Source organism: Gopherus flavomarginatus, chromosome 17 (genome assembly GCF_025201925.1).
Source record: "Gopherus flavomarginatus isolate rGopFla2 chromosome 17, rGopFla2.mat.asm, whole genome shotgun sequence".
NCBI classification, from domain to species: domain Eukaryota; kingdom Metazoa; phylum Chordata; order Testudines; family Testudinidae; genus Gopherus; species Gopherus flavomarginatus.
The window spans coordinates 26083210-26104495 of NC_066633.1; the positions used below are offsets into that span (position 1 = coordinate 26083210).

General features: G+C 48.6%; 2 protein-coding genes and 2 non-coding genes across 11 annotated transcripts in view; 2 read left to right on the forward strand and 2 right to left on the reverse strand.

Moving 5' to 3' along the window:
* The window catches only part of LOC127036060 (zinc finger protein 250-like), a 153996-nt gene that overhangs the window by 99394 nt on the left and 33316 nt on the right, over positions 1–21286 (reverse strand). The gene's annotated exons all lie outside the window — the stretch shown is intronic.
* Positions 1–21286, forward strand: part of LOC127036058 (zinc finger protein OZF-like) — a 167822-nt gene that overhangs the window by 51328 nt on the left and 95208 nt on the right. The window lies entirely within an intron of this gene.
* Positions 5093–5174, reverse strand: TRNAS-AGA (transfer RNA serine (anticodon AGA)). Its single transcript has one exon. It is a non-coding gene; the product is annotated as a tRNA-Ser (tRNA).
* TRNAC-GCA (transfer RNA cysteine (anticodon GCA)) lies at positions 6716–6787 on the forward strand. The gene has a single exon. It is a non-coding gene; the product is annotated as a tRNA-Cys (tRNA).

Genomic DNA, 21286 nt, shown 5'->3' on the forward strand with positions numbered 1-21286 from the left:
AGTATAACAGATGTTTTGAGCATAGATATTACTGCGGCTCCTTCAACAGCAGGGACAGGCCACTAGGAGCTGAGGAAAGGAAGCCATCATGTTTTTGCTTGGCTTCAAGCCAGGGACATTTTGTGTGTTAGGCAAACGTGATAACCACTACACTACAGAAACTCTGTCATAGGGCTCTGCCCCTCCCTTCATAAGAATATAAGAGTGGCCATATTGGGTCAGATCAAAAGTCCATCCAGTTCAGTATCCTGTCTGCCAACAGGTAATGATCATGTGATCTCTTTCCTGCCATCCATCTCCACCCTCTGACAAACAGAGGCTAGGGATACCATTCCTTAAACATCTTAGCTAATAGCCATTCATGGACTTAATCTCCATTAATTTATCTGCAAAAGGAACAGGAGTACTTGTGGAACCTTAGAGATTAACACATTTATTTGAGCGTAAGCTTTCCTGAGATAAAACCCACTTCACCAGATGCATGCAGTGGAAAATACAGTAGTAAGATATATATATATACACACAGAGAACATGAAAAAATGGGTGTTGCCATACGCACTATAACGAGAGTGAGCAGTTAAGGTGACCTATTATCAGCAGGAGAAAAAAACCTTTTGTAGTGATAATCAGGATGGCCCATTTCCAACAGTTGACAGGAAGATGTGAGTAACAGTAGGGGGACAAATAAACATGGAGAAATAGTTTTACTTTGTGTAATGACCCATCCACTCCCAGTCTTTATTCAAGCCTAATTTCATGGTGTCTAGTTTGCAAATTAATTCCAATTTAGCAGTCTCTTGTGGGAGTCTGTTTTTGAAGGTTTTTTGTTGTACTATTGCGACTTTTAGGTCTGTAAATGAGTGACCAGGGAAATTGAAGTGTTCTCTGACTGGTTTTTTAATGTTATAATTCTTCATGTCTGATTTGTGTCCATTTATTCTTTTATGTAGAGACTGTCTGGTTTGGCCAATGTACATGGCAGAGGGGCATTGCTGGCACATGATGGCATATATCACATTGGGAGACGTGCAAGTGAACGAGCCTTTGATAGTGTGGCTGATGTGATTAGGTTCTATGATGGTGTCCCCTGAATAGATATGTGGACAGAGTTGACAATGGGCTATATTGCAAGGATAGGTTCCTGGGTTAGTGTTTGTGTTGTATGGTTGCTGGTAAGTATTTGCTTCAGGTTGTGGGGCTGTCTGTAAGCAAGGACTGGCCTGTCTCCCAAGATCTGTGAGAGTGAGGGATCATTCTTCAGGATCGGTTGTAGATCCTTGATGATGCGCTGGAGAGGTCTTAGTTGGGGCCTGAAGGTGATGGCTAGTGGTGTTCTGTTCCTTTCTTTGTTGGGCCTATCCTGTAGTAGGTGACTTCTCGGTACTCTTCTGGCTCTGTCAATCTATTTCTTCACTTCAGCAGATGGGTATTATAGTTGTAAGAATGCTTGATAGAGATCTTGTGTGTGTTTGTCTCTGTCTGAGGGGGTGGAGCAAATGCGGTTGTATCTTAGAGCTTGGCTGTAGACAATGGATCGTGTGGTGTGGTCTGGATGGAAGCTAGAGGCATGTAGGTAAGTATAGCGGTCAGTAGGTTTCCAGTAGAGGGTGGTGTTTATGTGACCATCGCTTACTAGCACTGTAGTGTCCAGGAAGTGAATCTCTTGTGTGGACTGGTCCAGGCTGAGGTTGATGGTGGGATGGAAATTGTTGAAATCATGGTGGAATTCCTCAAGGGCTTCTTTTCCATGGGTCCAGATGATGAAGATGTCATAAGTTAGCACAAGTAGAGCAGGGGCGTTAGGGGACGAGAGCTGAGGAAGCGTTGTTCTAAGTCAGCCATAAAAATGTTGGCATTCTGTGGGGCCATGCGAGTACCCACAGCAGTGCCGCTGACTTGAAGGTATACATTGTCCCCAAATGTGAAATAGTTATGGGTGAGGACAAAGTCACAACGTTCAGCCACACGGTTTGCCATGACATTATCAGGGATACTGTTCCTGATGGCTTATAGTCCATCTTTATGTGGAACGTTGGTGTAGAGGGCTTCTACCTCCATAGTGGCCAGGATGGTGTTTTCTGGAAGATCACCAATAGATTGTAGTTTCCTCAGGAAGTCAGTGGCTCTCGAAGATAGCTGAGAGTGTTGGTAGCATAGGGCCTGAGGAGGAAGATTACATAGCCAGGCAATCCTGCTGTCAGGTTGACATTGCCTGAGATGATGGGGCGTCCAGGATTTCCAGGTTTATGGATCTTGGGTGGCAGATAGAATAACCCTGTTTGGGGTTCTAGACTATCTTATTGCCAAGGGCCGGAGAAACTTGGCCAACAGCAGGGGCTGCAGAACACTTCCCTAGTGTGGGGGTGACAGCACCTCCAGGATCCTGACATCCTAGCACTTTACACACCTTCCTGGAGCCTCCCAATGCCCCGCGACTGTGACCCCCACCCTACTGATGAGAAACAGGTCTGGGGAAGGGTTCAGAGTCACACCAAGTGTCAGATGTATGGATGGGACCCCATAGTCCTTCTTTACAGGCCCCTTTGCTAACCACTGCTGCACACTCCCTCCCACAGCTGGCAATTACAAGCAGGCTCTCATGGCCACTCCCCCTGCCTCTGAGAGGGAGTGTGCTCCGCTGGAGTGACTGAACCAGGGGATTGGGAGTCAGGACTCCTGAGTTCCATTGCTGGGTTTCCTATTGGTTCCACTGCTGGTTGTTTTCCTTTTCCTGGGGGACTTTGGGCAAGTTGTTCCTCTCTCTAGGGCTCTATCCCCAGCAGTCAAATGGGGGTTTCATACTTTCCCGCTATTGGAAAGTGCTGGGAGAATCCCCCAGCAAAAGCTGCTCTGACAGTGCTAAGCAGCATCTGACCATTCAAGGTCGGAGCGCAGTGCCTAGGAGGTGTGTTTGGCTCTGGGGTTTCACTTCAGCCCAGTCTAGAGAGAGGGGCCCAGCTATGGAGTTTGGCTCAAGAAGACCAAGTCTCCAATTTGTTAAGGGCGTTTTGAATTCCAATCCTGCGCTCCAAAGTGCTTGGTGTCAGTTGTAAATTTTAGAAGCATGCTCTCCACTGCATTTTCCAAATCATTCATGAAAATATTGAATAGTATCGGACCCCGGACTGATCCCTGCCGGACCCACTAGGTACACCCTCTCCGTTGGACAGCCAAACCTGGAGAAGGGCTCCTGGAGTCTGGGCTTTCAACCAGCTCTGCACCCACATTACGCTGATTGCAGCTTGACAGCATTTCCCTCGTTTGCTTGTGAGAATATCCTACGAGATTGTGTCAAAAGCCTTAGTAACACCAAGTTAGATCCCATCTACTGTTTACCCACCTCCACCAGGATCAGTTTGGAATGATTTGTTCTTGACAAATCCATGCTCACTAGTCCTAAGAACCAAATTATCCTGTAGGTGCTGCTGATACACTGATTGTTTAAGAATGTATCCCAGTATCTCTCCAGCTATGGCAGTGAGGCGAGCTAGTCTGTAAGTCCCAGGGGTCTCTTTGTTCCCCTTTTAGAGACAGGTCCTGTCTTGTTCATGGATGGGAAGATGTTCTTTTTCAGGGATCTCAGACAAGAACTGGGGCACAACACCTGGTTTGTTTAGGCCACAAAAACAGAGGCAGGAACCTCTTCTCTCCTGCTGGCAAAGAACCCCGGGTACTTAAAAGACAGGGACTCACATCCTTGAGTGGGCTTTAAAAAAGGCAGTGGTTAAAAAGTTTGGCCCCGACCATTTCTTGTTTCCACAGACTAGACATTTTAGCAAACTTTAGAATTCCTTGGTGCTAAAACACCGCGAAACTCCCCTTTCTCCTTCACAAAGGGCTTTAACGTCCCTTATCTCACCGAGGATCACGACTGCCCAGAGCTTGAGAATTGTCCCTGTTCCCATTGGACAGATGGGGAGGAGCCTGAGGTACAGAGAAGGGAAGTGACCTGTCACCAGATGGATCAGATTGAACAGGTTTCAAACCTCCAGGAGCATCTTACCTTCTAAACAGGGATGGCTGTTTTCTAGTAAAATCACTACAAGGGAAGAAGAAAACTCGAAAGAGGTACCTCCTGTCGCTCACCACCGTGAACCCGAATACTCTCTCAGTCCTCAAAGAGAGACCTGGAGAAGGAGACTTGCTGAAGCAAAGCCATAGGGGTCTCTGACGTTTCCCTGGCCCCTCTCCCGTGTCCTGCCTGGCTGATGTCAGCATCTCTCTGTGAGGTCACCACAGATGCTCCTAGCAAACAGAGACTAGGGACACTTGTCCTGCCCATCCTGGCTCAGAGCATGTCCTCCATTAATTGATTTAGAACTTTTTTTGAGCTCTGTTATCGTCTTGACCTTCACAACATCCTCTGGCAAGGAGTTCCGCAGGTTGACTGTGCGTTGTGTGAAAAAATACTTCCTTTTGTTTGTTTTAAACATGCTGCCTATTAATTTCATTTGGTGACCCCTAGTTCTTGTGTTATGAGAAAGAATAAGTAACACTTCCTTATTTACTTTCTCCACACCGGTCATGATTTTATAGACCTCTATCATATTTCCCCTTAGTCATCTTTCCTCCAAGCTGAAAAGTCCCAGTCTTATTATTCTCTTCTTATATGGGAGACACTCCATATTGTGAGGGAAGCAGGGGCTGATGTTGGGGCTGTCCCCCTCCCCCAGGACTGGTTGCTTGCAGCAGCTGTCTGAACTTAGAGACAGTGTGCCCACACACTCACTCAAACACTGTCTACCCCACCAGGCACATTGCAGTTGAAAAGCAGCTGGCAATCTAGTAGGATTCCCATGGAACCATGGGATACAGAAACCTGCATCATGTGATGCTGTACCAGCCCATGGGACATTGCAAACCCTTCCCAAAGCACCTGCAGCCAGTTGCGCAGCTACCCACAGTGCACTGCTCTCTGTGGCCATCCAAGAGTCTAGCCTGGATGTGCTCTCATGACACAAGGGGCATAGTGTGGACATGCAACAGCTGTTTAACTGAAACACTTTAAAGCCACATTACCCAATAGTGTAGACATGGCTTGAGAGAGAGACAAGACCCAGCTCTGTTGAAACTAAAGGACCACAATTTCCTCCATAGTTGGCAGGATTTGAACCTGCGCAGGGAGACCCCAATGGATTTCTGGTCCATCACCTTAACCACTCGGCCACAACTACTTGCTTGAGACATGGCTCTCACTACACTCTAGCTCTGTTCTCACTGAGTGATCAATTCCAGTTGTTTCCTCAGACCCTCAGCTTCCACAACACACACACTGCTGTGCCATTGTGTAAGTGTGTCCATGGCTGAACAGCAAGAATTCCTGCTCATTTCCCTTCTGGCTGGAGCATGAGGAGAGTGTGTTTGTGGTCAATGATGTTCCTGTAGATTGTTGTCCATTTCCTGCCTTGATCATTCAGACAGTTCATTTACCATCATATCCCCAGCACATCAGTGATTGCAATAGCAGGGGGCAGGTTTTCTCTGGGGCACTGAGCTTTGCCAGGGGGTTGGTGGTTCCTTTCCTTCCTCACCCTGGAGTAAACTCAGCTTTTTATTCCATCCTTGATGTTTCAAGGAATAACAAGAGATGACTGAGGAAAGAGGTGGACAGGACGGGTCTCAGGGGACGGGCAGAGAGGTGCAAGTGGTGGGCAGGGCCAATCTCATGGGCGGGGGAAAGAGGTGTGGGTGGTGGGCAGGGCTGGTCTTAGGGGAGGGGATAGAAAGGTATGAGTGCTGGGCAGGGCTGGTCTTAGGGGAGGGGGCAGAGAGGTTTGAGCAGGGTGAGTCTCAGGGGAAGGGCAGAGAGGTGGGGGCAGCAGGCAGACCTTGGGGTAGGGGCTGGAGAGGCACAAGGAGGCCTTCGGGGAGGAGAGGAGCGAGCAAAAGGTGGACCAGCAGGCCTCAGCCAAAGAGAAAGAGCAGGAGTGGGAATTGGCCAAATGGGAGTGAGAGCAGAGCACAGGTGGGGCCTCAGAGAGAGGAGAATGAGTCAAGGGAGTGGAGTGGGCAGGGCCGCCCAGAGAATTCAGGGGGCCTGAGGCAAAACAAATTTGGGGGCCCCTTCCATAAAAAAAAGTTGCAATACTCTAGAATACTATATTCTCATGGGATCCCTTCAGGGCCTGGGGTAAATTGCCCCACTTGCCCCCCCTCTGGGTGGCCCTGCCCTCAGCCTCTCCTCATAAGTCCCCTGCCCCCTAATCATTTTTGTTGCCCTCCCCTAGACTCTCTCCAGTTTGTTTCTGTAGTGGGAGGGCGAAAACTGGACGCAATGCTCCAGATGTGGCCTCACCAGTGCCGAATAGAGGGGAATAATCACTTCCCTCGATCTGTTGGCAATGCTCCTACTAATCCAGCCTAGTATGACCAGTTACCTATATTAAATGCAGACCCAGCAATATTTGATAAATTGGTTACTGTCCATTCAGGAGGTTCTTTCCTATCTATTCATAAAGAATGAAGATGCTCTAAGCAGAGGGGAGGGAGCTGCCCTGTCCGTGTAGTTAATCCATCTCCCCGAGAAGTGGTAGGTATGTCACTGGGGGAAGCAATGTGGGTGGATGTGCAAGCTGTGGTGTCTACATGTATCTATAAGTTTAATCAAACCCCATTTTTAAAAGCACAGTGGTCTGGGAAGAGAACAGGAGATTTCTGAGGCAGGGCCTGTCCTTCGAAATCTTTAAGATCACTGACTTACCACTACAGCAGTCATGGGGGTATAGCTCAGTAGCAGAGTGTTTAACTGCAAATCAAGTCATCCTTGGTTCAAATCCAAGTACCCCCTTACAAGCCTCTTCCTTCAAATAAAAAAATTGCATTTCTGTTATGTTCAGGAGTTCCACTGAATAGGGATCCCTGAAATGAATGCAAACACTTACTATTTTCCTGTGCAAATGCATACAAACCTAGCAAACATGTGCCTCCACAGAAATCAGTTCTAATCCTCTAAAGGATTAAAGAATCCTTATTGAGGTTGCAGGAAAAAACATCCTGATGTGTAGAAAGAATAGTAAATATGGCAGGCGACCAGCTTGGCTTAACAGTGAAATACTTGCTGATCTTAAACACAAAAAAGAAGCTTCCGAGAAGTGGAAGATTGGACAAATGACCAGGAAGGAGTATAAAAATATTGCTGAGGCATGCAGGAGTGAAATCAGGAAGGTCAAATCTCACTTGGAGTTGCAGCTAGCAAGAGATGTTAAGAGTAACAAGAAGGGTTTCTTCAGGTATGTTAGTAACATGAAGATAGTCAAGGAAAGTGTGGGCTCCTTACTGAATGAGGAAGGCAACCTAGTGACAGAGGACGTGGAAAAAGCTAATGTACTCAATGCTTTTTTTGCCCCTGCCTTCACAAATAAGGTCAGCTCCCAGACTGCTGCACTGGGCAGCACAGTATGGGGAGAAGGTGACCAGCCCTCTGTGGAGAAAGAAATGGTTTGGGACTATTTAGAAAAACTGGACACAAGCACATGTCCATGGGGCTGGATGCGCTGCATCTGAGGGTGCTAAAGGAGTTGGCGGATGTGATTGCAGGGCCACTGACCATTATCTTTGAAAACTCATGGTGATCGGGGGAGGTCCCGGATGGCTGGAAAAAGGCTACTGTGGTGCCCATCTTTAAAAAGGGAAGAAGGAGGATCCGGGGAACTACAGATCAGTCAGCCTCACCTCAGTCCCTGGAAAAATCATGGAGCAAGTCCTCAAGGAATCAATTCTGAAGCACTTAGAGGAGAGGAAAGTGATCAGGAACAATCAGCATGGATTCACCAAGGGCAAGTCATAGCTGACTAACCTAATTGCCTTCGATGAGGAGATAACTGGCTCTCTGGATGAGGGGAAGGCAGTGGATGTGTTTATTCCTTGACTTTAGCAAAGCTTTTGATACGGGCTCCCACAGTATTCTTGCCAGCAAGTTAAAGAAGTATGGGCTGGATGAATGGACTATAAGGTGGATAGAAAGCTGGCTAGATCGTCAGGCTCAACGGGTAGTGATTAACGACTCCATGTCTAGTTGGCAGCCTGTTTCAAGCAGAGTGCCCCAAGGGTCGGTCTTGGGGCCGGTTTTGTTCAATATCTTCATTGATGATCTGGAGGATGGCGTGGACTGCACTCTCAGCAAGTTTGCAGATGACACTAAACTGGGAGGAGTGGTAGATACGCTGGAGGGTAGGGATAGGATACAGAGGTACCTAGACAAATTAGAGGACTGGGGCAAAAGAAACCTGATGAGGTTCAACGAGGACAAGTGCAGAGTCCTGCACTAAGGACGGAAGAATCCCATTCACTGCTACAGACTAAGGACCAAATGGCTAGGTAGCAGTTCTGCAGAAAAGGACCTAGGGGTTACAGTAGACGAGAAGCTGGCTACGAGTCAAGAGTGTGCCCTCGTTGCCAAGAAGGCTAACTGCATTTTGGGCTGTGTAAGTAGGGGCATTGCCAGCAGATCGAGGGATGTGATCATTCCCCTCTATTCGACACTGGTGAAGCCTCATCTGGAGTACTGTGTCCAGTTTTGGGCCCCACACTACAAGAAGGATGTGGACAAATAGGAAAGAGTCCAGCAGAGGGTAGCAAAAATGATTAGGAGGCTGGAGCACATGACTTATGAGGAAAGGATGAGGGAACTGGGCTTGTATAGACTGCAGAAAAGAAGACTGAGGGGGGATTTGAAAGCTGCTTTCAAGTACCTGAAAGGGGGTTCCAAAAAGGATGGATCTAGACTGTTCTCAGTGGTACCTGATGACAGAACAAGGAGTAATGATCTCAATGGTCTCAAGTTGCAATGTGGGAGGTTTATGTTGGATATTAGGAAAAAACTTTTTCACTAGGAGGGTGGTGAAGCACTGGAATGGGTTCCCTAGCGAGGTGATGGAATCTCCTTCCTCAGAGCTTTTTACGGTCAGGTTTGACAAAGCCCTGGTTGGTATGATTTAGTTGGGGATTGGTCCTGCTTTGAGCAGTGGATTGGACTAGATGACCTCCTGAGGTCCCTTCCAACCCTGATATTCTATGATTATATGATTAGATGCTCTAATGGTCTCTTCTGGCCATAAAGTTGACTAATTTCTGAAAAACTGAGTGTAGCATTGACAGCAGCGTCTGATGCTTTCCTGTCTAGCTGGTTTGCTGCCTAGAACGAATGCTCCTTGAGTGGGATGATCCACAGGGAGTAGCTCAAACCTCCAAAGTTCCTGGCCAGGGGAAGGACATTAGCAGAGCAAGGGAGGGGTGTGGCGGTGACATCACTAAGGCCTTTTGCAGGACCTCAGACTATTGGTCATAGGTGGTGGGGAGGTGATGACCTCACAGAGAGATGCTGACATGAGCCAGGCAGGACAGGGGTAAGGGACCAGGGAAACCTCAGAGACCCCTGTGGCTTTGCTTCAGCAAGTCTCCTTCTCCAGGTCTCTCTTTGAGGACTGAGAGAGTATTCGGGTTCACGGACCTGAGCGCCAGGAGGAACCTCTTTCGAGTTTTCTCCTTCCCTTGTAGTGATTTTACTAGAAAACAGCCGTCCCTGTTTAGAAGGTAAGAGCCTCCTCGAAGTTTGAAACCTGTTCAGTCTGATCCATCCGGTGACAGTTGAATTCTAGCATGGAAAATATGAGCTTAAGGAGGCAGAATTTTTTGCACGCTTGGGTTTTTGTCCCTTAGAATCACTGGGGACATTGGAGTTTGTCCTTTTTGTTTCACCTTTTCCTCCACCCCTCTCTCCCTCCTTTCTCTTCTTCTCTTGCTTCTTTTGTCCTTTCTCCTGTTCCCCTCCCAACAACAGGAGGGGTGTGTGTGTGTGTTGCGGGGGAGTGCTCGGCAGCACACACTGTGGGAGGTCCACCCAAAAATGTGGGGCTGAAATAGTGCTCGGGCAGTGATCCCCACCAGTGACGTGGGCCATCCTTTGGGCTCCCTGGTGAGAACCCTCAGCTTCCTGTCCTGTCTCTTCCTTGATTGGCTGAGCAGGGGGTTATTGACAGGGAGGAGACTCAGGTCCTTGTTCTCTTTTAAGACCAAGTAAATAAGTCAGAACCAGTTCTATGTTTGATGAATTTTGCTGCTTCACTGCATTAATGGTCTTGAGCAGTTGATGATTCTCTCTAACTTTGCAGTTCTCCTCAAATACTTGCTGAATAATTACTGTGCACTGTTGTTGGTCTGGAGCTCATCTAAGAGCACTTGATTTAGATCATTCATTGTCTGAAATTCAAGATCCGATGGTTAGTTTGAAAATCAGGGCTCTTGGGTCCTGTTCCCAACAATGCTTCTGACTGGCTGTGTGACCTAAGACAAGTCAATTCTCCTTTCTCAGCCCTAGCTTCTCCCTCTTTCAAGTAGGGATAATAATGATCTGCTCCTAGCTACCTCAACACACTCACTCTTCCCCAACACACACACTGTCTTTCCCCACACACAGTCTCCACACTGCAGCTGAAAAGCAGCTGGCAATCTAGTTCGAGGCCCCTGGAACAACAGGATAGAGAAACCTGCATCACTAAAATTACAGCCATAAAGACTGCACACAGCAGCCTTCCTTAGCAGGGGCGGGGGCGTGGGGGGCAAGAAGCGAGATCATCCGAGCTCCCTGCATCCAGGTCACTTTCCTCAGCCGGGCTGCGTAAGGGGAGGGCAGAGAGCAGCAGCTTCTGATGCGCCCCTCACAGCACAGCCCAGGTGGGGAAAGTGACCAGGACGCATGGAGCACAAAGTGTTGCTCCTCTCTCCCCCGAACCCTCTATGGGGCCATGGAGGAGCATTGGGGCAGGGGAGAGCAGTGAGCACCTTTGCACTGCCACACGGTGCCCTTTGGCCCTCTGGAGCCCTGGGTGGCTGCCGGGGGGGCCCCACGTCTAAGGCCAGCCAGGCTCCCCAGCACGAACAGCAGAGAACACAGAGAGCCTGGCCACCCACTGAGCAGAGGTAGCCTGGGTGGCACGTAATGGAGGCTCAGGGAGGCTCAGCCTCCCCAAACCTTGCGTTGCTAAGGGGACAGTGGGGCCCATGACTAGGGGCTCTGGCCAAATTGGGTTCCCCTGGAAACGTCTCCCTCACGGTGGCCTCAGGGCTGTAGGAGCTACCACTCCCTGCTACGGCCCGGGGCTGCAGCAGGGGCACAGAGCTTCTCTGGTCTCAGGGCCGCAGCGGGGCAGGGGTAAAGGAGTGATAGGGTGGGGCCAGTGGGGGAAGGGGTGGAACAGAGGTGATAGTGGACGGGGCCATGGGTGAAAGGTGTGGAAGGGGGCAGAGCCACAGACAGAAGGGGGGGGCATGGTTCAAGTACTGGGGCCCCTGCACTTGTTCTCCCTTTCCCTGGGCTTTGGCATCACTAGCCCCTGCTTAGCGAGTAGTGTTCAGTGGTTCCCATAATGTGGGGTGTGATTCTAGGGGGACACAGAGGAAGATTCATGGCAGCACCTCAGGGCCCAAGCCAGCCCCCATAAAAGGCAGGGAGGGAGCACCACTCAGCACCACTCTGTCCCAGGTCTTCCCCAATCCTCAGCCTGAGACTCTGGCTCCCAGCCCGGCATCGACTCCTTTACTCCTGTCCACACCCCTCTCCCCAGCAAGCAACGGCCCCACTCCCAGCCCCGGTTCTCGCCCATGGCTTCCGAGAGGCCACAGACATAGCTAAGAGGGGGCAGTGTGAAATGTTTGGGGACCACTGGTTTAGGGACATGTTCTCAATCACTTCTATGCAGTGCAACAAAAGCTATTCCTCACCCACCTACCCGTCCATCAGGACGCACTAGGTATGTTCTGCTGCCCTTCACTCATGCAGGAAGGATAATAACATTTCATTCCACTCAATCCTAAAGTGATTTGTAAACCACCATCAACCCAAACTGGTCATTTTGGGGAAGCGGCCTGATCATGCTGCATAGCTAGGCAAAGTAGGTGTGTCTATGCAAACACGGTCTGTTCCTGAAGTCTTTCCCCAGCTCCTCACTAGATGTGAGGGGGGGAGCTCATTCAGACCCTGCTTACACTTAGTATTTAAAAACTCCTTAGTGTCCCTATCTCTGCTGGCCTTAGATTTCTCCTCCTGTCCATTTCCTAACAGCTCAGATGAGGTGGCCAAGTGGTTAAGGTGGCAGACTGCTCATCCATTGTGCTCTGCACGCATGGGTTCAAATCTCATCCTTAGCGGGTGCATTTGGCCTTCACACCTTCTTTAATAGACAACCATCTCCCCCTTTGGTACAACGAGAGATCAAACAATGTTGCTTCTAAGGATACGTCTTCACTACCCACTGTATCAGCGGGTAGCAATTGATTGCTTGGGGATTGATATATCATGTCTTGTCTAGACGCTATATATCGATCCTTGAACACGCTTATATTGATTCCGTAACTCCACCAACCTGAACGGAGTTGTAGAATCAACAAGGGGAGCCACGGACATCGATCCCACACCGTGAGGACGGTGAGTAATTCGATCTTAGATACTTCGACTTCAGCTACGTTATTCATGTAGCTGAAGTTGCGTATCTAAGATCGATTTTCCCCCTTAGTGTAGACCAGCCCTTACAAACAAAAGCCTTTTCAGAAACTCAGACCCCCCTCCCATTGCTTTAAATAAAATGTCTAAATCCCACATTTCTAAAAAAATTCTCTAGTCCTGTATTTCTTAGTTTTTATCACAAAAGGTAACAGACTCATAATCTCCCCCAAACACTCTGGGACCTCCCCAAATTATTAAAATACCCCCATCCTGAGCAAGGCCACAACAGTGAACCAGAGCTAGTGTCTAGGCCAAGCTGTTCTGAAGGAGGCAACTCAAATATTTTCTCTCTGCTTCCCTTGGCAAAGTCTGACTGAGAAAAAGAAAATCCCCCAAACTGAAAATTTTCTGCTGAAAAACCAGTACTAGTCTGTTTGGGGATTTTGGTTTGAATGCATTATTATTATTCTCTTCTGATTTATCTCAGTTCAGTGTTTCTCCTCCAGATGTGTTTCCAGGTGTTGAATTGTGGGAGAGAGAGTCCAATTCATAACGTTTCTACCCCCCTTTCATAGTTTCTTCCAACTTGCTAGGAAGTACCTTTGCTATGATGTGAGTCAGGCAGTGTCCATTGTCACTGTGCTATCTCGGAGAAGTCTGCATTGTACACGGTTCCTGGCATAGTCCTTGGGTGTGTGGATCCCTTTAATGGGCCAGCAGCGAGTCTGGCTCCTCCATTGTCACACCTGAAAGGCTGGTGGTGGGCTTTTCCCAACCTCATAACATATCTCAGTAATGCACACAGAGCAAACTTCATAACTTCCCAACCAATGCGAGCATACACAATCCAACACGATATTAGTAGATCAAGACTTTTGAAATACCACCTCACTAGGCAGACTTTGTACAAACCATGTCATCATTATATGAGAGTGGTGAATATGGGACCTCCAGGGTGCGGCTTTAAGCACAGCGTGCTGCACCTGGGCTTGCATTGCAATGGAGATGTACCCTTAGGGTCCATCTCTCCTGGGATAAAGATGGCAGCAGGGCTGGCCTGGGTCATCTGACTTGGCCCCATTGAGCTAAAGCTGAGAGGATAAAAACTGTGGTGAAGATATTTGTGTTCATACTGAAGCCTGGGTTTGGGAACCCTCACCCCTCGTGGGGTCTCAGAGGTTGGACTCAAGCCCATATGGCATATCTGCCTTCTCTCAATGGGTTGATTGGATAGCTGATGGTCCTTAATGGGCCATCAAGCAGGTTAAGCAGAACTGACACCAACAGTGGTCACAACGATGTTCTATGCAGTTACAGATTATGTCAATAACGTCACAGGAGGTGACACGGGATCAGTGAGCCTCCAATTTTGGCGTCCTCATTTGAAAAAGATGTTGTGAAATTGGAGCTGGGGCAGCAAAGAGCCACCAAATGTTCTGAGGGCTGGAAAAAAATGCCTTCTAGTGAGGTATTGAAAGGGCTCAACCTGTTTAGCTTATTAAAAGAAGATTGAAATGTGACTTCATTGAAGTGTTGAAGTGCCTTAATGGACAGAAAAGATTGGGTATTAAAGGGCTCTTTAATCGAGCAGAGAAAGGCATAACAAGACCCAATGGCTGGAAGGTGAAAAGAGACAAATTCATATTACAACTAAGGCATAAATATTCAACAGTGAGGATGATTCACCACAGGAACAAGCTACCAAGGAAAGTGATGGTTTCTCCATCTCTTGATGTCATTTCATGAAGACTAGATGCCTTTCCGGAATGTGTTTGCCCCATAAGTAGCTATTGTGTCAAACAGGAGGCCTGTGATATGCAGGGGGTCAGATTAGATGCTCTTATGGTCTCTTCTGGCCATAAAGTCGACTAATTTCTGAAAAACTGAGTGTAGCATTGGGAGCAGCGTCTGATGTTTTGCTGTCTAGCCGGCTTGCTTCCTTGAATGAACGCTCCTTGAGTGGGGTGATCCACAGGGAGTAGCTCAAACCTCCAAAGTGCCTGGCCAGGGGCAGGACATTGGCACAGCAAGGAAGGGGTGTGGCAGTGACATCACAAAGGCCTTTTGCAGGACCTAAGACTATTGGTCAAAAGTGGTGGGGGAGGTGGTGACCTCACAGACAGATGCTGACATCAGCCAGGCAGGACAGGGTCGAGGGGCCAGGGAAACGTCAGAGACACCTATGGCTTTGCTTCAGCAAGTCTCCTTCTCCAAATCTCTCTTTGAGGACTGAGAGAGTATTTGGGTTCACGGACATGAGCGCCAGGAGGAACCTCTTTCAAGTTTTCTCCTTCCCTTGTAGTGATTTTACTAGAAAACAGCCGTCCCTGTTTAGAAGGTAAGAGCCTCCTGGAGGTTTGAAACCTGTTCAGTCTGATCCATCTGGTGAGAGTTGAATTCTAGGCATGGAAAACACGAGCTTAAGGAGGCAGAATTTTATTCCACACCTGGGATTTTGTCCCTTAGAATCACTGGGGACATCAGGGTTTGTCCTTTTTGTTTCACCTCTTCCTCCATCCCTCCCTCCCCTTCTTCTCTTGCTTCCTTTGTCCTTTTACCTGTTCCCCTCCCAACAACAGGACGGGTGTGTGTGTGTGTTGTGAGGAAGTGCTCTGCAGCTCCCACTGTGGGAGGTCCACCCGAAAATGTGGGGCTGAAATAGTGCTCAGGCAGTGATCCGGGCCATCCTTTGGGCTCTCTGATGAGAACCTTCAGCCTCAGTCTCTACCCTGATTGGCTGAGCAGGGTGTTATTGACAGGGAGGAGACACAGATCCTTGTTGTTCTCTTTTAAGATCAAGTAAATAAGTCAGAACCAGTTCTATGTTTGATGAATTTTGCTGCTTCTCTGCATTAATTGTCTCTGAGCAGTTCATGATTCTCTCTAACATTGCAGTTCTCCTCAAATACTTGCTGAATAATTACTGTCACTGTTGTTGCTCTGGAGCTCATCTAAGAGCACTTTATTCAGGTCATTCAATGTCTGAAATTCAAGATCCAATGGTTAGTTTGAAAATCAGGGCTCTTGGGTCCTATTCCCAACTCTGCAACTGACTGGCTCTGTGACCTAAGACAAGTCAATTCTCCTTTCTCAGCCCTAGCTTCTCCCTCTTTCAAGTAGGGATAATAATGATCTGCTCGTACCTACCTCACGGTGGGTGGAGGATGGGGATCCATTGGAGAGTGTCACTAGGAGTAGGGCATAATATGAGGTGTCCTATCATGTTTACTCAGAGCAGATTAACACATAATAGAATAGCTGAAATAGTCTATCTGATTTGTATTTTTTTATTTTGAAATTGTTAAGAGCAGCAACGACTTAGCTCAGACCGAAGTATCTTATCTAATGTTTGAGATCCAAGTGTCTCCTCTTTGTGTGTGAGCAGACAATTTAACCCACCGTGATGAACAGGAGATGCTTTTGTTTTGCAAAACAATATTTTTGCAAAGAACTTTCATCTCACTTGTTATGATTTCGAGAAACAAACTGGATTAGCCTGAATGGGATTTTCTGACAGAAATGATTTCAATTAAATTTCTCCACCATCTCGATTCCTGGGCTCTATCTCTGCCTCTCTGGGGGTGGGGTTTGTTGTCTGTTAGAACAGGAGTCAGGACCGGTGGCTTCTCTTTCTGGCTCCACCACCGCCTTCCTGCGTAGGCGCTTGCGGAGGTCACTTCCCTTCTCTGGACCTCAGACTCCTCCCCATCTGTCCAATGGGAACAGGGACAGTTCTCGAACTCTGAGCAGTTGTGAGCCTGAGTGAGATAAGGGGCGTTAAAGCCCTCTGTGAAGGAGAAAGGGGAGTTTCACGCTGCTTAGCACCAAGGAATTCTACAGTTTGCTAAAATGTCTAGTCTGTGGAAATAAGAAATGGTCGGGGCCAATCTTTAACCAGTGCCTTTTTTAAAGCCCATTCAGGGATGTGAGTCCCTGTCTCTTAGGCGCCTGGGGTTCTTTGCCAGCAGGAGAGAAGAGGTTCCTACCTCCATTTTTGTGGCCTTAACAAACCAGGTGTTGTGCCTCAGTTCTCATCTGAGATCCCTGAAAAAGAACATCTTCCCATCCATGAACAAGACAGGACCTTTCTCTAAAAGAGGAACAAAGAGACCCCTGAGACTTACAGACTAGCTCGCCTCACTGCCATAGCTGGAGAGATACTGGGATACATTCTTAAACACTCAGTTTGTCAGCAGCACCTACAGGATAATTTGGTTCTTAGGACTAGTGAGCATGGATTTGTCAAGGACAAACCATTCCAAACCAATCCTCTTTCCTTCCTTGGCAGGGTTCCAGGCCTAGTGGAGGTGGGTAAACAGTAGATGGGATCTAGCTTGGTGTTACTAAGGCTTTTGACACAGTCCCGTAGGACATTCTCACAAGCAAACAAGGGAAAGGCGGTCGAGATGCAATCAGTGTAATGTGGGTACAGAGCTGGTTGAAAGCCCTGACTCCAGGAGCCCTTCTCCAGGTTTGGCTGTCCAACGGAGAGGGTGTACCTAGTGGGTTCAACAGGGATCAGTCTGCGGTCCGGTACTATTCAATATTTTCATGAATGATTTGGAAAATGCAGTGGAGAGCATGCTTCTAAAATTTGCAACTGACACCAAGCACTTAGGAGCACAGGATTGGAATTCAAAATGCCCTTAACAAATTGGAGACTTGGTCTTCTTGAGCCAAACTCCATGGCTGGGCCCCTCTCTCTAGACTGGGCTGAAGTGAAACCCCAGAGCCAAACACTCCTCCTCCTCCTGGGCAGTGCGCTCCGCCCTTGAATGGTCAGATGCTGCTTAGCACTGTCAGAGCAGCTTTTGCTGGGGGATTCTCCCAGCACTTTCCAATAGCGGGAAAGTATGAAATCCCCATTTGACTGCTGGGGACAGAGCCCTAGAGGGGGGAGGAACTTGCCCAAAGTCCCCCAGGAAAAGGAAAACAACCAGCAGTGGAACCAATAGGAAACCCAGCAATGGAACTCAGGAATCCTGGGGGTGTGCTAGGGTGACCAGATGTCCCGATTTTATAGGGACAGTCTGAATTTTGGGGTCTTTTTCTTATCTAGGATCCTATTACCCCCCACCCCCTGTCCCGATTTTTCACACTTGCTGTCTGGTCACCCTAGGGTGTGCACATGTGTGGGTCTGTCATGGTATAATCCCCACTCCGAATCTTAGCGTCCAAAAAGATGGGGTATCAGCATGAATTCCTCTAAGCTCAATTACCAGCTTAGAACCTGTAACGCTGTCACCAACCAGGAATTACAGTGCCTGGTACACTCTGGTCCCCCCAAAACCTGGCCCGGGGACCCCCGAGACCCAGACCCTCTGGATCTTAACACAAGGAAAGTAAACCCTTTTCTTCACCATTGCCTCTCCCAGGCTTCCCCTCCCTGGGTTACCCTGGAAGACCATTGTGATTCAAACCCCTTGAATCCTGAAACAGAGAGGAAAATGCACCTTCCCCCCTCCTTCTCTCTTCCTCTCCCAGATTCTTCCTGAGAGAAAGTAATCCTGGCACAGAGAGAAATCAGCCTCTCTCTCCCTCTTACCTCCTTTCTCCCCACCAATTCCCTGGTGAATCCAGGCCCAGTCCCCTGGGATCTCACCAGAATAAAAAAACAATTAGGTTCTTAAACAAGAAAAGCTTTTAATTAAAGAGAGAAAAACAGTAAAAATGATCTTGTAAATTTAAGATGGAATAGGTAGAGGGTTTTTCAGCTATAGATACTGGGAATATTCTCCCAGCCTAAGTATACAAGTACAAATTAAAATCCTTTCAGTAAAATACAAATTTGAACTCCTTCCAACCAAATACACAATTGCAAATAAAGAAAACAACCATAAGCTTAACTCGCTTTATCTACCTAGTACTCACTATTCTCAACTTAAAAGAGCCTGTATTGGAGAGATTGGAGAGAAACCTGATTGCACGTCTGCTCCCTCTGAGCCCCCAGAGTGAACAACAACCAAAACTAACAGCACACACAAAAACTTCCTTCCCTCAAGATTTGAAAGTGTCCTGTCCCCTGATTGGTCCTCTGGTCAGGTGACAGCCAGGCTCACTGTTCTTGTTAACCCTTTCCAGGCAAAGAGATATGAAGCACTTCTGTTCTATTAACTTTTCTCATCTGTTTATGACAGGGTCCCAGCTGCTCCCTGCCTTCTCATTGAAGCAGATGTGCAGGGTTACTGCCCTGGGAACTGCAGGGCACTAGTGGACATGGGGTTGGCTGGAGGTAGGGTCTGGCTGCAAGCAGGGCAAGGGGTGCGGGGCTGGCTGGCTTCAGGCAGGGGGGTGCATCAGGGGTTGGCTGGAGACAGGGCAGGGGGAGCTGGGCTGGTGCAGGCTGGTGGGGTGTGGGGGCTGGCTGGCTTTGGACAGGACCACAGGGGGGTGCGGCAGGAGCTGGCTGGAGACAGGGCAGGGGGTGTGTCGGGCTGGCTGTGGGGCTGGCTGCAGGCAGGGCAGGGAGGATGCGGCTGGTGTGGGCAGGGCAGAAGGTGCAGGGCTGGCTGGAGACAGAGGCTGGCTGTGGGCAGGGCAGGGCAGGGAGGGCAGGGCTGGCTCCAGGCAGGGCATGGGGCAGGGCCAGTGCAAGGATGTTTCACGCCCTAGGCGAAACTTCCACCTTGCGCCCTCCCCCCCGTGGCCCCACCCTGAGGTGCCCCACCCGTGGCAGCTCCCCCCCTCCACCCTGAGGCGTCCCACTTGTGGCAGTTGCCCCGCTCTGCCCTGTGGCACCCCCCTTCACCCCAGCTCACCCCTGCTCCGAGCATGAGCACCCTGAGCACGCCATGGCCGCTTCACTTCTCCTGCCTCCCAGGCTTGCGGCGCCTAAGCCTGCCAGGCAGTCAAGCACCCTCCTCTGAGCCACAGCAGCCCTGACAGTTGACAATAGAGGCACCTTAGCTCCTGAGTTCCTTCAATGTGTCCCGCTCCGGGGTCCAGCTCCAATCACCAGATACTCGGGGTATGTCTATACCACCTGCCGAATCGGTGGGCAGCGATCGATCCAGCGGGGGTCGATATATCGCGTCTAGTGTAGATGCAACACATCGAGTGCTCTCCCCTTGACTGCTGTACTCCAGCTCGGTGAGAGATGCAGGCAGAGTCTACAGGGAGCTGCAGCAGTCGACTCACCTAGACTGTGACATTGTAAGTATAATATAATATCTCACTGAAACGTGACAGGGCCAGAAAGAGTTAATTAACTCACCTCGCCGACTGACCTGACCCATGGGTGAACCTTAAGAACTGGTTAGCAAGATATGTAAATGAACAGAGCTTTGAAATGCAAGTCTGCAGTGTTAGAGGTAGAAGGGGAGGTGTTTGCTCAGGTCTTGTGATGTCAGCAAACAAGTCTTGTCTATTGCTATAGTTTTAATTCAAAGAGCAAAAAAGGAATATTAACATTTATGATGATACTTGAGTGAAATAGTATTATTGTCTATGTGTCTCTTTGATGGTTGTAGTAACCTGTATCTGAACTTTTTAATGGATAAATTACTCTGTGCTAATTGCCAGGATGTTTAGAAGGAGAGTTAAGCCTATTGTTTTCTCAGGCCGAAAGGCTGCTGGAAATTTATAAGAACCCTGGGACACGATCCTGCTTCATCTCAGATCTCCTTTAGGTTTCAAGAGGAGGAAACCTTAAGCCATAAAGATTGAGATCCCCAGTCATTGACTGGAGCCCCCCTGAATATGGACATTGCATTATAACCTATGGACTATTTCTAAAAGGATTTTTGGCTACTACAAGCTCATCTCTACTGTGTATCTGAACCTCAAGAATTGAATTCAAGTCTGTATGTATATTGATCTTTCAACCAACACACTCTTTCTTTTCTTTTCTAATAAATTTTAGCTTAGTTAATAAGAATTGGCTGTAGCGTGTATTTTGGGTGAGATCTAAGTTATAATTGAACCTGGTTATGTGGCTGATCCTTTGGGATCGGAAAAATCTTTTCTTTTATATGATGAAGTAAGATTTTCAGGAATCATCATCATATCTGACAGGTGTGTCTGGACGGAGGCCTGAGGCTGGGTACTTTAAGGGAACTGCGTGGTTTAAACTTTTAAGTAACCAGGGAGGTACTACAGAGCTGTTTTGTGCTGGCTTGGTAAATCTAAGTATTGAAATAACCACCAATGTTTGGGATTTGTGTGCCCTGTTTTGTTTGCAGTTCACCCTGATTGAGTGACTCAGCTGGCTCCCATGGGCAGCACCGTCACACGTACATCCAGGCTGTAAGGGTCCGGGGGATCTTAGGGGCCTTGGGGTGCACAGATACCTACGTCCAGGCCATAGGGGTCCCTGGGGGGCTTAGAGAGTTTTGGGAGGAACACAGATACCAATCTCCAGGCTCTAGGGGTCCCAGGGGGGCTTAGGGGGTTTGTGGGGGGCACATATTCCTACTTCCAGGCTGTAGTGGTACCAGGGGGGCTTAGGGGGTTAGTGGGGGGCATAGATACCTATGTCCAGGCTGGAGGCATCCTGGGAGTCTTAGGGGATTTTTGGGGGCCAAAGATACCTATATCCAGGCTGTAGGGATACCAGGGGGTTTTAGGGGTTCGGGTGGGCACAGATAAGTATGTCCAGGTTGTATTGGTCCCAAGGGAGATTAGAGGTTTCGTGAGGGGCATAGACATCTACATCCAGATTGTAGATGTCCTGGGGGGGTTAGGGGGGTTGTGGGGGTACAAATACCTACGTCCAGGTCTGTAGGGGTTCCTGGGGGCTTAGGGGGCTTCTGAGGGGCACATATACCTACGTGCACACTAGAGCGTCCCAGAGGGCTTATGGAGTCTATATGGGGCACAGATACCAATGTCCAGGCTGTATAGGTCCCT